At 40.0% G+C, this 17255-nt stretch overlaps 1 long non-coding RNA gene across 2 annotated transcripts in view; it reads right to left on the minus strand.

Moving 5' to 3' along the window:
- LOC103102122 (uncharacterized) overlaps positions 1-13055 on the minus strand; it is a 16920-nt gene extending 3865 nt beyond the window's left edge. Inside the window, exons 1-3 of one of the 2 annotated variants that reach the window (XR_008915359.1) lie at positions 12809-13055; positions 5659-5759; positions 3939-3956 (exon numbers count right to left, since the gene is read on the minus strand). This is a non-coding gene — a long non-coding RNA (uncharacterized LOC103102122). Of the gene's footprint in view, positions 1-3808; positions 3957-5658; positions 5760-12808 lie in introns of both variants that reach the window. The other variant, XR_458383.2, reaches the window with a different exon arrangement.
- Between the last annotated feature and the right edge of the window lie 4200 nt (positions 13056-17255).

Below are 17255 nucleotides of genomic sequence, written 5' to 3' on the forward strand. Positions count from 1 at the left end.
ATCCCTAAAGGCAAAAATTAGAATGTAAGATCCTTGAGGACAGGCACTCTTTGATTTTCATCTTAGTATGACACAATCTACAATAGTGTCTGCCTGGCACATGGTAGGCACTTTGTAAACCTTGGTTGATTGAGTGGTTGACTGAAATCCATCACATAGCTGAGGGATGGCACATTTATGCTGGAAAAATAGTAAAAGGGTTTGGATTAGATGAGTTGAAGCCCTTCATAATACTTGAGACTTTATGATCCCATCATTGCTCAGGTAAGGGAAGAAAAGACTTGTAGCCAGGAACTGGGGAAGGCACCTAGAGGGGAGGCATAGAGGCTAGTGGGAAGGAATCTGCTGATGCCTCTCAGTTCTGACTCTAACTAGACAACATTTGCAGTTTTAAGCACATACCCCTAAAGAGGCTACCTTGTGTTTCCTGTAGCTAGCTTATTTTGCATGCTCAGTTTGCATGCTATCTCCCCCATTAAATTTTAAGTTCCTCAAGGGCAGGGACTCTTTTGCATCATTTTTGTATTTCTATTGCTTATCACAGTGCCTGACACATAATAAGCACTTTATAAATGTTTATAGAATTGAAATGAATTATATTAGAAGCCCCAGAGTTCTAGGAAAGACATTATTAGCAAGCAATGGCTTTGGGAGGCGTGTGTGCGTGTGTGATTCTCAGCCTGTAAAATCAGAACATGATGAATTTGGAAAGCTAGAAAACGACCCGCCAAATGTTCTGCCTGTTCCTGATTCTCTATAAGGAGGAGGCCTCACACCTACAAGAAGCCTATATTTAAAAGAGGAGGAAAAAAAAAACCATATGGTTAATACCCAAACTTAACAGATACAGGCTTAGAGCTGGAACAGTGTGACCTTCTTTTGGGCTTCCAACTTCCAATGATTGGAGGAAGCACAGGAAAGCGAAAAAGAGTCCTTCATTTTCAGGTTCTAGTGCAAGATTTTAATAAACATTTTAAAATTCTGCCTGCCACCCATTAATGCCAGATCTGAGATTTTAATGATTTTTTAACAATCAATATGGGAAGGGAGAGAGAAGATAGACTTGAGCAGAAGGGGAGAAAAATGGCAGGAGGGGATCATTATCAACCCTAAACTAGAGAACATATAATTGGAGACTATTCCTCAGAGAAAGTCTTTTACATTTGTAAGTCGTCTCCTTTGGGGTAATAAACTAGGAAAATAGAAGCTTACTACATAAAGACCTCCATAAATTGGCTCCCTTCTATCTTTTCAGAATATTTCATCACTCTCTCCCTTCACACACAGCAAACTGTCCTTTTAACTATTAAAAAAAAAATCTCAACCAAACTGTTACCTTCTATCTTAGAATTGATATGAAGAACCAGTTCTAAGGCAAAAGAGCTGTAAGGGCTAGACAACTAGGATTAAGTGACTTGCCCAGGGTCACACAGTTAGAAAGCATCTGAGATCATATTTGAACCCAGAACCTCTTGTCTCCAAGTTTGACTTTCTATACCCTGTGCTACCTCGCTGCTCCTGGTCACTTCACTATTGTCCAAACTAGACCTTCTATCTCCTCTCTCCAGGCCTTTGCAAAAACATCCAAAGGCTTCCATCTCACACCTGGGATGCACTCCCTGTTTACTGCTGCCTCTTTAAAGCTCTAACTTCCTTCGAGGCTCAGCTCAAGCACGAGCTTCCTTCAGGACCCTTTCCTCACCACCCTCGTTGTATCCCCCTTAAATGATCTTGTTTTTATTTATTTGTGCATATTTGAATCCCCAGAAGAAAGAAAACTTCTTCAGGGAAAAGTCTGCCATTTTCTTCTCCAGTTCATTTTACAGAAAAGGAAACGGCGGCCAACAGGACTAAATGGCTTGCCCAGGGTCACAGGGCTAAGGAAGGAAGAAGAGGCCTTTGAGTAGGTTGGTAGGTCAGGGTCTCGAAGGAGATCAGCAAGGAAGATAGTAAGGCCTAGGAAGCATTAGGTTGCAATGCAAGGGCCAATGGACAAGGGTGATGGGCCCCTGACTTACTGGAAGGAGAGTCGTTGGTGACTTTTAGATCATCCAGGTAGTGTGAGCAGCTGGGGCCACTCTGGGGGGGGGGGCTGGAAGGACTGGGAAATGGGGGGGATAAGTGCAAAGGTCCAAGGAAAGCCAGGGATTCTGGGGTCCCTCTTGCAGTGGGAGGAAAGGTGAAGTTGGTGTCTAGCCCCACCATTTTCCCAGAGAAGGAAAAAAAAAGAAGCCTTGCCAGAAGCTTGCAGGAAGGAGATTCATCAGCTGTAGGCTGTTCCAACCAGGTACTCTGGCCTAAGTAAATACAAGTATTTATCAAATCAAATCTAGTTGAAGAAAAGGTTTTTTTTTTAAAGACTTTCCTTTCCCTCATTTCCTCAGTGGAGGTGAGAGAGAGGCAAGGGGAACTATTATAATTTTTTGAAGATTTGAGTTCGTGCTTAGGGTTTAATCAGTGAGAAGAAATTGGCTCCCCAAATCCACACTAAAGCCTCCATCCTTAACTCCTGCTCAGTGTTACAGACACAGGAATATTGGATGGCTTTAAACCCTTTTACTCAAAGCCTGCACTACCTTGTAAGCCACATTAACTGATTCATTGACTTTACTATTTCAAGGACCAGGATTTCGTTAGTGGGGTGCCCTCTCTACTAAGCTCTTCACACACTACTAGCCAGATTCCACCCATTGCTGAGTTCAAAAGTCTAGGAATTTACCTAGGTGGGTCTAGAGTTGATGGACAGTATTAACTGGCCCATATTCTGGCCCATAAATAAAGTTAATCCAATTCACCAATTCTGTTGTCTGTTTGAGACACTTTCTCCCATTATAGAAAGAATTGGCTGGAGCTATAAAGGAGAAGTAGAACTTTGGAAATGTGGGGAAGGGCCCTGCCAGCTAGAGGAATCAGCAAGAATGGCCATCCTCAGATGGTCTCCAAGAGGGAACAGCCACATGCCACATTTGCCTGTATAATAAGCCATGGTAGTTTAAGGTTCTGCTGATATTAGAGTTGATAAGGAACTCAGAGATTATCTAGCCTGACCTCATTTTAAAGGGGAGGAAACTGAGACCTAAGAAGATGGTGTGGAATGGTTCAAAGGGCCCTAGAAAAGAAGGGAGAACTACGGCCTACTCCCAGTTTTGCTATTATATATATATATATATATATATATATATATATATATATATATATATATATATACATATACTTGACACACACCTAACTTAATACCAGGCAAAATTGTTTGAAATCTCTGTTTTGTAATTTTCTCATTTGGAAAGGCAGGGAAAAACATCATTGCTCTGTTTCTCTCACTGATATGCTGAAGAATCAAAGAAGAAAGTGCATTCTAATTGCCTTTGTTTATATTTGTTCCTATTACCAGATTATGAATTCAGCAAGGATAAGGATCCAGTCTTACCTAAACTTCATATTTTCCTCAGTAGGATGTGCAGTAGTCATTTAATAAATATTTTGTTTAAAAAAGGTAAGAAGGCACATAGGAAAAATAGAGGGGAAAAGGAAAGAAAGAAGGAAGGAAGAAAATGAAGAAAAGAAGAAGGGAGAGTGGGAAGAGAGAAAAAGGGAAAGAAGAAAAAGAGAAGAGAAAGGAAGGGAGGGAGGGAGGGAGGGAGGGAGGAAGGAAAGAAAGAAGAAGGTGAGAGGAAGGAAGGAAGGGATAGAGGTATGGAGGGAGGAAGGGAAGAAGAAAAGGAGAAAAAACAAAGATTCTGAAATATTTTGCCAAATGTAAATCCTAAACTGTTCTCAGTATAAAAGCAGTAGAAGGAAAGATCCTCACCTCATAGTTATTTTCTATTTAAACAACCTTTGATCCTTAGGATGTTTACTGAAAGACCAGATCCTGAGACAATTGCCCTGTTTCCAAACACAAAATTGTGCTGACAATGGTCTCCTCCACATAGACCCACCTTCTTTAGTGCTCAGATCTGGGAAGGGAAAAAAAAAAGAATTATTCTTTATTTATTGATATATTACTGGCAGCTCCTACAAGTCCTAGGAAATAGCCAGCTGGACCCCTCTGCTAGGTGCCTCTTGTACCATGCTTCCTTATAAGGGAGCATTCAGGCAGAAAATGGGTGCTGCCCAAGTAAAATCTATATCAGCTTGGGGGCAGGAGAGAGAGGCAGGGAGGGTAAGAATTTGGCTCCAACTTAAAAAAAAAAGGTTAAAAAGTTGTTTTTCCATGTAATTGAATTAAAAACAAAATATTAGAACATTATTTTTAAAAGAAGGAAAGAAAGTGGGTGCTGCCAAAGCGGAGACTCTAGTCTTCACTAACCAGGTAAGACAGCTAGCCAGTCTGCCTATACCTCAAGCCAACAAAGGCTGAGTGCCTTCTGAGCGCAGAGCTCTTTGCTAGGTATTATATTATTCTAAAGTGCAAAGTTTAAATTCTTTTGAGAGTAATTTTAGGATAAGAAACATGCTACCTCTCTGAATCCAGAAAGTGAACTGTTTGGGGAAGGCACCATACAAGATGCCTCCACAGACCACATAGTGCACCAAAAGATCCAGAATGAACTTTGGGATGTGATGATTTGAACTGTGTGGGGTTGAATGCATTTGTTTTGTATATATACTCTTATGCCAACAGGGACTGCCCCCTAACCGGCTTTTTGTCAATGTGCCTAGCAATCATTGGTTTTGTTCTCTTTCCCCTTTTATCCCAAAATTATTGTAATTTAAATGTTGGTTAGTTTTACAACATCTATTAGAGAGACCAATCTTCTAAGAGATCTCAGGGGAGTATGTATAATTGGAAATCTTGTGCCTTTGAATTACATTTCCCAGGAGCCCACTGACTTCCTGTCATTACATGCTGACATAGACAGGGGGATATATTGGGTAGGGTTCCTGGTCTCACTCTCTTTGCTTCCTGTTGTGACTGTGGTGGGGTGGGGTTTTTAAACAGATAGATTAGCCATGAGCATAAGGTTTTATTTTGTTACCTTTTGTTTTGTTACTTCTAGTGATTATTAATAAATCTCTTAAAATATAGTATTTTAAATTATTTGATATTAATTTTAATTTTTACAGTATCATGGGAGGACACAAAGAAAACTAAGGTAGCCCTTGCTCACAAGGATCTGACAATCTGGTTGGGGAAATGAGATATGTGCACAACTGCATTATCAGATAGATCCTTTCTCCACATTTAGATTAAAAGTATTTTGATGGTGGGGTCCACAGCTCATGGAATATAGAATAGATACTCAGAGAAGACTTGTTTGAAATAAATGTTGCCCACCCAAATCTTCCTGCCATGTTTTGGGGGTGGGATAGGCACATATTTAGAAAGCTATCAGGGCCATCATTAAAAAAAATCTTTGTCTTCTGTCTTGGATTCCATCCTAATTATCGGTTCCAAGGCAGAATAGTAAGGACTAGGCAATTGGGGTTAAGTGACTTGCCTAGGGTCACACTGCTATGAAATGTCTAAGATCACATTTGAACCCAGAACCTCTGTCTCCAGGCCTGGCTCTCTGTCCATGCTGCCACCTAGCTATTCCCCATCATTTAAAGAAAAAAAATTTTTTTTTCACTTAAGAAGCATATACATGAAAGACAAACAAGTCCTTATAACAAATATGTATAGTTAAACGAAACAAATCACCATATTAGACCTACCCAAATACACGTCTCAGTCTTCATCTTGAGGTCATCATCTCTGGCAGAAAAGGTGGGTAGCATGATGGCACATGCTGGTTTAATAGGAAGCAACTGGCTCCCTAGCGGGGGAAATGAGAGCAAGACACATTTTTAAGTTTAATCTTCACTGATAATATTTTCTCCATCACTTTCTTAAGTCTGGACAATAAGCAATATGATAAATCAAGTCCTGATTTGTGTGATTTGCTGATTTCCAAGGCATAAACTCAAACTGAAAATTGAACAATTTGTTCCAGCTTGTGGAATGAACTGATAGCAACTGCCTAGTAACACTTCTCATTATCAAGTGATCATGTAATTGTAAGAAGGGAAGACACGAGGCAACTAGATGAACTAAAGAGATTATGAGAATATGGAAGGCAGCTAGGTGATGTAGGGTATTGACTGCTGAGTTTAGAGTCAGAAAGACATCTTCCTGAGTTCAGATCTGTACTCAAACACTAGCTCTGTGACCCTGAGCAAGTCATTTAACTCTGATTGCCTCAGTTTCCTCATCTATAAAATGAGCTAGAGAAAGAAATGATAAACTATTATATATATGTATATATCCATATATATCTTTGCCAAGAAACTCTCAAATGGGGAGTAGAAACACAGAAGAAGAACAACTGCTTGATCACACATGGATCTATGGGGATATGATTGGGGATGTTGACTCTAAAGGATCACCCTAGTGCAAATGTTAATAATATGGAAATAGGTCTTGATCAATGATACATGTAAAACCCAGTGGAACTGCTCATTGGCTATGGGAGGGAGTGGGAAGAGGGGAGGGAAAGAACATGAATCATGCAACCATGGAAACATCTTCTAAATTAATTAATTAAATTAAATAAAAATTTTAAGACAAAAAAAACCCATTTGGGATCACAAATAGTTGGACATACTGAAAAATGACTGAAAGTGATATAACTAACAATAAAAATAGCATTTATATAGTGCTTTAAGGTTTGCAAAGCACTTTACATATTGTAGCTTCAATTCAATAAACATTTATTAATCATCTACTATGTGTCAAACACATATGCGCTAGGCACTGGAGATATTGTTTGTTGCTGTTCAGTTGTGTCCAACTTGCTAAATGTGTTGGAGTGAGTTTGCCATTTAATTCTCCAGTGGATTAAGGCTCCAAGTTGTGTTGTGTGGTGGTGCTTGTGCTTTGTTTTTGAAGAGGACTGATAGCATCATGGCTGATGTCTTGATTTGTGCATGAATTGGATAAAGTGAGGCAGAGCCGCACTAAGCCTCTCTCTCTCTTCCAGAGCCATCCAAGTCCAGTGGCAAGACAAAAGTCAGGATGACGACGACAACGAGAGACGGCTTAGAATGTAGAGGATGACTTTGGTGACTTTGATATCTAACCAAGCTCTGAGCTCTCCTCAGCGCCAGTTGACTTTTAATGGCTGTAGGAACAAGTTGTTCTCATCTGCGCATTCCACCAGAGGGATGTAAAATTATCAGGTACACTGGCTGTGGAATTGCAGAGTCTTGATGCCCTGACTTGACTATATGGTTACTATATGCATCAAGCAATATTAATGTCATCCCCAGCATCTCTATTTACTAAGACATAGCTAGGGCTTAAAAAGTGATTGGTGACTCAAGTTCATTTCCAACAAGAAGGGCACAAACAAGTTCAAATTCACAAATAGCTGTAGAATGATAGAACTGGTAGGAATCCTAGAATCATGACTATTGTGTCAGATGTCCAAATGTAAGAGATGAGGGCAGCCTCAGGACTTAGAATGTCAGAGCTAGAAGGGGCCTTAGACCATAAAATGCCAGATGACTTAAATGTAAAAAGTCACACAATAAAGAAATTGAGGTGGCCTCAGACATTTTCTAGCTAGGTCACCCTGGGTAAGTCACTTAACCCCTACTGCCTAACCTTTACCACTCTTCTGCCTTAGAACCAATACCCAGTATTGATTCTAAAATGGAAGGAAAGGGTCTAAAAAAAGTGAGGAAAATATAAAGTACTTTGCATAATAACATCTAGGGATATAATCCTTAACTAAATAGAGATTAAGAAGATCATAAAATATGAAAGGGACAATTTTGATCACATGAAAGGAAAAGCTTTTATAAGAATAAAATCATTGCATCTATAATTGGAAAAGTACAACTGGGAAAAATCTTTGCAGTAAATATTTGAGAAACTCTGCTGGAATTGATATAAATATATAAGAAGAATCATTCCTCAAAGAATAAGTGGTCAAAGGATGTGAGTAAGCAATTTTCAAAAGAAAAGCAAAATCTATCAACTTCTACATAGGAAAAACGTTTCCAATGGGTGATAAGACAAATGCAAGTTCAAACAATTCTGAGGTTTCATCTCATATCCATCAGACTGCTAAGATGACAGAAAATGAAAATAACCAGTGTTGGAGAGGCTGTGGAAAGCTAGGTATAGTAACACACTGTTGGTAGAGCCATGAATTGGCTCACCTTTCTGGAGAGCAATTTGGAATTTGAAAAGAAAGTGACTAAATAGCTGTACCATTTTGACCCAGAGACTACATTACTAATCATGTATTCTGAGGGGTCCAAAGACAGAGGGAAAGTTCTCACTTATCCAAAAATATTTATGACAGAATAATTTGTGGCAACAAAGAACTGGAAGGAAGATGGGTGCCCATCAATTGGGGAATGATTGAATGAGTTACAATATGTAAATGCAATGGAATATTATTATATTGAAAGAAATGATGATTATGAAGCATTCAGAGAAATGTGGGAAAACTTTTATGAACTTCAATATGAAGGGATTGGACTAAATGGCTTTTTAAGTTCTCTTTCAATTTTAAATCTATGATCAGTCCTAAAAATGGATGCAGAGCAAGGTCAGTTGAGCCATAAAAATGATGTATACAATAACCAAAATAATGGAAAGGAAAACCATATTGGAAGACTTCAGAACTGTGAGTGATAATGATCAGTTATGACTTCAGAAAACTGATGGTAAAGCATGATAGAGGGGGAGAATAAAACATATTTTTTCTTTTTTTCCCCCTTTAAAAACCCTTATATTCCATCTTAGAATTGATACTAAGTATTGTTCTAAAGCAGAAGAGTGGCAAGGGATAGTCAACTGGGGCTAAGTGACTTGCCCAGGGTCACACTGCTAGGAAGTATCCTCAGGTCTTCCTGACTCCAGGCCTGCTTCTCTGTCCAATGAACCACGAAGTTACTACTGAAAAATATTTTCAGGCATGCCCAATGTGTTAAATAGTTCTGCTTGCCTATACTTATTTGTTCCAAAGGACAATTTTATTTCAAGGGGAGTGTCAATGAGATGTAATAGTGATGTTAAAAATAAAAAAGAACCTCAAAATAACATCAAAAATAGACTTTAAGAGCTAGGAGGATCTCATGACACAGAAAGTCAAAGATCTAGAATGAGCCTAAAGATTTGATCTAATCTAACTCCATTATATTACAGATAAGGAAACTGAGGCCTAGAAAGGTCAAGGGAGTCACTAAAAGTCACCTAGCTAGGTAGTGGAAAATCTGAGACCCAGGGTCTCCTGCCTCTGCATCTCATTGTACTTCTCTATAATCTCCCTTCTTGGCTATGGGCCCTCTTAAAGTTAGAGACTTTTGGAGCATGGTGCCAGCTGAGCCTAGGTTCAATCTACATTTGGCCTCCTCACTGTTATTTGTTATTCCCTTTGGCTTATTCTATCTTGAAATTACTTCATCCTACTCACAATTAAAGAAAAGGTTCAAGAGTCAAGAAAGAACAAAATCTATTCATCTCTATTACACCATCATTGAAAGCCATAATATATGAATATGTTGTTCTGTTTTCAGTTTTACCCCAAGGTTAATTGGCTTTCAAGCATCCCTTGCTCTGTAGGCAAGCTCTTGAGACAGATGCATATTTGGACTCAGCTGCTGTGGTTTAAATAGGCCCTGTGGCCTTCCTGAAATTGAAAAAGTGACCAGACTTAAGAAAATAGCATGGAGGAATCTGAAAGATCTTGGTTTCTGTTGGCATAGAATAGTTAAATTCACTAGTTCACCAACCTCTTTAGGCAGATATTTGGATATCTAACTGTTCTAAATCATAAAACAAGGTATTCATGAGTTTGTTCCCTTCTCCTCTCCCCCTATTAATCTGAGCTTTCTGATTTGCATTATGCAATGTAGTCCCATTTATTCTTTCCCAAAAATATTGCTTCCATCCATTCCTTTCTGTCTACTTCTTTTTTCACCTACTTGCTTAACCTGCAATCTACCTCTTTCCTAGGCTATTACTATTGCTCTCTGCTGTTCCTGGGATCACCAGAATTGTCCCTCTCTACTCCTAATGCGAAGACCTGTACTATATTATCTTAATGTATGCATGAACTGAATTTAAGTGAGACAGTGGCACCAAGTGATCTGCCCCATTCTCTCTTCCAGAGTCATTGGAGTCCAGTGGCAAGATAAGAGTCAGGCTGCTTGGCGATGGTGTGTTTATTCTGCCCACACGATGCCGCTTCCATCTGTTCTTCCTGTCTGCTTCTTTTGTTAACTACATGTTTGATCTACAAGCTACCTCCTTCTTAGAACATCATGATATATTAGTACAACGGCATATTATTATATCACAAGAAATTATGATTATGAAGAATTCAGAGAAATTTGAAAATGAAGGGATTCAACTAAATAGCCTCAAGTTCCCTTCCAACTATAAGTCTATGATTGATCTTAAAAATGCAGATGTAGAGCAAGGTCAAGAGAGCCATGGAACTCATGTACATGATGACCCAAATAGAGGAAAGGAAACCACACTCAAGACCTCAGAACAGTGAGAAAATGGCACAAGATGTGACTCAAGTATCTACAAGAAAGAATCTAAACTCTTTAAGTAGTCCAGTTTCCTTACTGTAATTGCAAATGTGCCACCCTCATTGCTGACTCTTTCCATCATTACACTCGCCTGCTTTCCCTCCATCTGGGATACTCTAACTTCCCTCTGTATATTCCTATTCAAATTCTAACTGTCCTTCAAGGCTCATTTCAACTCCCCTCTCCTTAAGAAGCCTTCTCAGACTAACTCCATCCTATCCTGAATTCATAGAGTATCACTATCTGTGTTAACCATGCTAGAAGCTTGTTCTCTACTCTTCTGCAATATTAACTGTTTCAAATTTTTGTATTAGTCTCATTTTTTAAACATTGATCTTTTGCTTTAGAATCAATACTGTGCAATGGTTCCAAGGTAGAAGAGCAGTAAGAGGTAGGCAGTTGCTATTAAGTGACTTGTTCAGGATCACACAACTAGGAAGTGTCTGAGGCCACATTTGATTAATCTCATTTTTTCTGACAAGACCGTAAGCTTCCTGAGAGCAAGGGCCAAACTTTCTTTTATATCTCCTATATACTTCACTGAGAATTGGTTTGAGAACAGAGTTAATATCAGAGTTAACCTTGTGGTTGGCTTCTGACTGATAATTATGACTGGTAAGACATAGCTTCAAAGATGAGACATAGGTCAAATCACTCTACTGATCATTGATATTTCCTGACTTTACTGCCAAATTAGTCATTTGAAGCAAGGGAAGAGGGGACAGGGAAGGAAAAATGGAATTATTTCTTTTCAGTTTCTCAAATACTAAGATGACCATTATTACAGCGGTTTAAATCTTAGAGGGGATAAAAAAAAAAATCCTAGAGTTGAAAGCTTAAAAAAAAAGCAACTGAAATGAGTCTATTTTTAATGTATTGAGGTAGTTGAGATAGTAAGGTGAAAGTGGTATATTAATAGCTAGCATTTGGAAAGTACTTTGAAGATTTGCAAAGCACTTTATGTATATTTTCTCATTTGATACTCACATTATAGCTCTATGAGGTAGGTGCTATTATTATCCTTATTTTTACTAATGAGGAAACTGAGGCACAAGGCGATTAAATGATTTACCCAAGGCTATATGGTTGTTAGTAAATGTCTGAGGCAAGATTCAAGTTCAGTCATCATTTTCCTCTTCTTCTTCTCCTTCTTTCTTCTTCTTCTTCTTCTTCTTCTTCTTCTTCTTCTTCTTCTTCTTCTTCTTCTTCTTCTTCTTCTTCTTCTTCTTCTTCTTCTCCTTCTCCTTCTCCTTCTCCTCCTCCTCCTTCTCCTATTCCTTCTCCTCCTTCTCCTTCTTCTTCTCCTCCTCCTCCTCCTCCCCTCCTCCTCTCTTCCTCCTCCTTTTCCTCTTCTTACTTTCTGTCTTAGTAACAATTCTAAGACAAAAAGACAAGACCTAGGCAAACAGGGTTGTTATTTGCCAGGGGTCACAAAGCTAGGAAGTGTTTAGGGTCATATTTGAAGCCAAATCCCCCAACTTCAAGCCTGGTGCTTTATCCACTATGCCACCTACCTACCCCTAACTCAGAACTTCTTGACTCCAAGTCCACACTCTATCTACTATACTACCTACCAGCTTAAGTGCTGGGACCTGGGTTCCAGTTTTACCTCTGATATTTACTACCTGAATGACTCTGGGTGGACAAATTAACTCCTTTCCCAGTTTCTTCTTCTGTAAAATGAGGGTAAGTATTTCTCTCACAAGATTTATGGGAGGAACAAATGAAGTTACATTTCTAAAAGTTTCATTGAAAATTATAGACACTTGAGCTGGAAAGCACCCTAAAGATCAGCTAGCTTAATTCTCTCATTTACAGATAAGAAAGTGACATTTCAGGGAATGAAAGGAACTTATCAAGGTCACACAGCCACTAAAACCAGGATTAAAACTCAGATTTCTGGTTTTTACCGTAGAGCATGTTCCCCCTGGAATCCATTTCTCACCTGTAGCCAGCTGCCTCAGTGACAGCTAATGATCTAACCTTTTGCTAGGTTCTGAAGGGTTATAAAAAGAAGGCACATTCACTTTCTTCCCCTCCTGCATCCAATTTAGCTAGGGAAATAAGACAAACAATGAAATAGGCAATAATAAGAAATTGCTATAAGTAGTGGAGGATTTCTAAAGAATACCTCATTTTGGACAGGAGGAGCCACGAGAAGCTTGGTGGGTGTGTGGGTGGATGCAGTGGGGTCTGATTGAAGTAGGGCATCCAAAGCTAAGGGGTAGGAGAAAGGGGGCAATTCAAAGTTCCTCGGTTCTTTAATCCTTACCTTATATCCTTCCACATGGTGACAATGGCCTTCTTGCTTCTTCTCCAATACAACATTCCATTTCCCAACTCCAGTGAACTGGAACATTCTCTCTTTGCAGCTTTGCTTTCTAGCTTGCCTGGCTGAATCACGAGCTGTGGAGTGCTTAGAGCTTGGACAGTCATCAAAGCTACCAAGGTCGTCCATTGAATCCCCGGCCATTGCTGGCCAGTCATGCTGACTTTTGCCTTGCCACTGGATTTCAATGACCCTGGAAGAAAGAGCAGAACTGATAACTCTGTGTAACTCTGCCTCACTTAAATTCAATTCAGGTGCAAGTTAAGGGATCAGCTGTGATGTCATTGGACTTCTTGGAAAAAGAAGGATGAACAACAACAATAATAACTTTCCTGGCTTCCTTTGAGTCTCAGCTAAAGTCCCACCTTAGGCAAGAAGTCTTTAGCACACAAGGATTCGTGGAGATTCATGATGAAAAAGGCTTTCTGCTGCTCTCAAAGGATCTGATGAAGTCTGCATGCAGATTAAAGCAGGCCATTTTCCACCTTGTTTTCTCCATGAATTTTCTCTAGTGTAAGTGATATGTGTCTTCTTTCACAACAGGATGAACACAGAAATATGTACTATATAGCAACACATGTACAACCTATCATATTCCCTGCCTTCTTGGGGAAGGGGGAGAGGTGGAAAGGAAGGAGAGAACACAGATTACCAAATGCCAGAAAACGATTATTGAAAATTGTACCAACATGTAAGTTGGAAAGATTTCTTACCTTATTAAAATTAATATTCAATAAAACATAATATTAAAAAAAGAAGCCTCTACCAATCCCAATTAATGCTGATGGCTTTCTTCAGCTGGTTAACTCCAATTTACCTTATACATATCTTTTTTTTAACCCTTTCTCTTCATCTTTGAATAAATTCTGCATATTGGTTCCAAGGCGGGAGAGCAGCAGGCAATGGTGTTATGTGACTTGCTCAGGATCACACAACTAGGCAGATTTGAACCCAAGGGCCTGGCTTTCAATCCACTGAATCACCTAGTGGCCTCTGTTTTTGTTATTGTTGTTGTTGAATTGAAAATTTTTATTTCATTAATTAATTTAGAATATTTTTCTATGGTTACATGATTCATGTTCTTTCCCTCTCCTCCCCTCCGCCACCACCCCCATAGCCGATGCTCAATTCCACTGGGTTTACATGTATCATTGATGAAGACCTATTTCCATATTATTGATGTCTGCACTAGGGTGATCATTTAGAGTCTACATGCCCAATCATATCCCCATCCACCCATGTGATCAGGCAGTTGTTTTTCTTCTGTGTTTCTGCTCCCACAGATATCATTCTTTCTCTGTAAGAGCAACTAGGTAACATCATGGAGAGAGCTTTAGGTTTAGTGTCAGGAAAACCTGAGTTCAAATCTGTTCTTAGATGTTTACTCGTTGTGTGATCTTGAGAGGGTGAATTAACCTCTGCCTTAGTTTACTCATGTATAAAATAGGTATATGAATAGGACCTACCTTTCAGGGTTGTGAGGATCAAATGAAATTATATTCATTAAACGCTTAGCACAATGTCTGGCATATAATTGGTGCTTGTTAAAATATCTAAAAATGTAATGACATATTGATCCAAGTTATTGATAATATTTGGAAATGTAATTCTTAAATCCAATAAGGCTTGAAAGAATTTAGAATTTTGGGATTATGAAAATTAACATTAAGATGTACCCTTTTTGGTACCTCAGAATTAACTTTGGATTTAAAAAAAGGAGAATTTTGATATGAAGTTTGAAATTATAACTTAACTAGCCCTCTGATTGAATTGTTGCAATTTACCCCACTCTGATTAAATTAAGAACAGACAAGGCTAATCTGAAAACAAACTACTTAAGGAAGTGAGATAAAGGAAAAATAATTGGTGGGCATGTGCTCTCTGCTGCCATACTAAAGATCTTGTGACTCCCTGGCATTCATAAGACCTGCCTCTTGCTTAGAGTGAGTCAGAGTCCTCTAAGAAGAGGGTCTTTGGGAAGGGATGTCAATATGAGCACTATAGAGACTTGGAGTCCCAAGAGGAAGAGGGGGCTTTTTGGCTGAGAATCCAGAGTGAGAAAGTGTGCAGAGGCCAGATCCTGGATCGTTCTTTCTCATAAGTCCCTCAGAATTGTCCTGGATCATTGCATTGCTGCTAGTAGAGAAGTCCATTACATTCAATTGTGCCACAGTGTATCAGTCTCTGTGTTCTCCTGGTTCTGCTCCTCTCGCTCTGCATCACTTCCTGGAGGTCGTTCCAGTCCCCATGGAATTCCTCCACTTTATTATTCCTTTTAGCACAATAGTATTCCATCACCAACATATACCACAATTTGTTCAGCCATTCCCCAATTGAAGGACATCCCCTCAGTTTCCAATTTTTTGCCACCACAAAGAGCGCAGCTATGAATATTTTTGTACAAGTCTTTTTCCTTATTATGTCTTTGGGGTACAAACCCAGCAGTGTTATGGCAGGATCAACTGCCCCTGGTTTTTAATATTGATATCTTGAACTTGATACTCGCTCATTTCCTCTGCCCTGAATTTCCATATCTGATCTTTAAATCTTATTTTCCTGATTCAGGATGATACTCTGATCCAAGAGAAATTCAGCTCTTGAGTATAGGGACTTTATCCTTTTTGTCTTTGTATCTCCAGTACCAAATAAAGTCCCTGGCACATAGTAGGTCCTTAATGAATGTCTGAAGTCCTCTTCCACTGCTTTGTGAGAAAGATCTTCCCTTCCTCTCCCAGAAACAAATATAATGATTCAAGTTGGCCTCTGCAACTTCCAGAAAGGATGACCCTCTGGTGACATGTTAATTTTGGCAGGAGTTTGAATGCTAGACTGTATGACTATGGGCCAATATCTTGCCCTCTCTGAATGCTCGTTTCTCCTACAAAATATGGGGGTTGGAGTAGATCATCTCTATTCCAGTTCTATGCCTCTATGATCCTCTCCTGTCCTACTAACTTCTCTCTGGGCCTTCGGACTGATTCTCCCTAGTTCTTGTCCCTCAGCGATAATAAAGCAGCCACTGTGCCCTGGGCCTATGTGGTTCTACTTAGAAACGCATGTTGGAGAGATGCTGGCACAGCAGCCAAGCAGACCCCAGTGGCACCCTTTGTGGCAATAAAGGGAAGAGGAAATGACCCCCCAAAGCCTCATCACTGACTTCTTGAATAGAAACAAACAGAAAAACGAAGTCCCTGGTGAGAGCTCCTGAGCTCTCGAACCCGAGCCCAAGGAAATGAGGCAGTGCAGCTGTTTGGGGGAGGAAGCTGGCAGAAATACTCCCTAATGCTTGTTAATTTCGAGTGGCATCAACAAAGTGTGTTACCAGGCCTGCCTGGCGGTGGGAGCTGAGCCAGGGGAAACGCAGACTGCACTTCAAGTAAATGCTAAGAGTGGTAAATTCTGCTGCGGGAAATGGGAGTTGTGTGTAATTTTTGCCTTCCAAAGCAAACCCAGAACAATTCAAGAGTTTGGGATGCACAGAGGATGGTAATGGGGACTGCTGTGTTAAGCAGAGAGGGTCTCATTACAGAAACCTAATTGGGCAGGGAAGAAGATTTCCAGGTTCCAGTTCAGCGTAGAAACACTTAGAGAACTGCAGCCCTTGGAGCAGGTAAGATAAGGGGGGGCGGAATAGGACAGAGGACGTGTTCACACCCCAGGTGTGAAGCGACACAGAGCAAATATTTTCCATCTTAAAAGCAGAACCATTACTGTACTGGGATTTTATTTGGGGGTTAGTGTGCTTTAAGGTGGGTTTGGGGCTGTGTTTTTGGTGGGGTTAGGTTTTCAAAAAGGGGGCCGAGGAAGCCCTTGTTAGATCAAAAGCACAAGTAGGACTGTGTCCTTGTCACCAAAATGAATAAGCCTAAGAGCTAGCGATGGAAATATATATGTGCATCTATATATTTCTGTGCCATGCTGTATCACCATCTCCAACACACAGCACATCTCTGATGCCAAGGACAGATCAATGAGACTGGGAGAAAGGTGTAGACATGGACAACCAACCATAAAGGATCCTCCCTATCATGAAACAGAGTGAACTAAGCAGAATTCTCTCTCCCTCCCTCTCTTTTTCCCTGCTTTTCTCTCCCCACCCTCTCTCTCCCCCCTATGTCTCTGTCTCTCTGCCTCGGTCTCTGTCTGTCTGTCTATCTCTCCCCCTCCCTCTCTTTCCCCCTCTGTTTCTGCCTATCTCTCCCCCCCCTATCTATTTCTCTTTCTTTCTTTCTCTCTCAATCTTTCTCTCACTCTATCTATTAATCTCTCTCTGTCTCTCTCTCTCCCTCTGTCTCTCTCTGTCTCTCCCTCTCCCACCTTCTTTCCCCACCTCCCCTCCTATCTTTCCTGCTCCCCCCCTTTATTCCCTTATTTCATGCCAAGAGTTACA

This window comes from Monodelphis domestica, chromosome 1 (genome assembly GCF_027887165.1).
Source record: "Monodelphis domestica isolate mMonDom1 chromosome 1, mMonDom1.pri, whole genome shotgun sequence".
NCBI lineage: Eukaryota > Metazoa > Chordata > Mammalia > Didelphimorphia > Didelphidae > Monodelphis > Monodelphis domestica.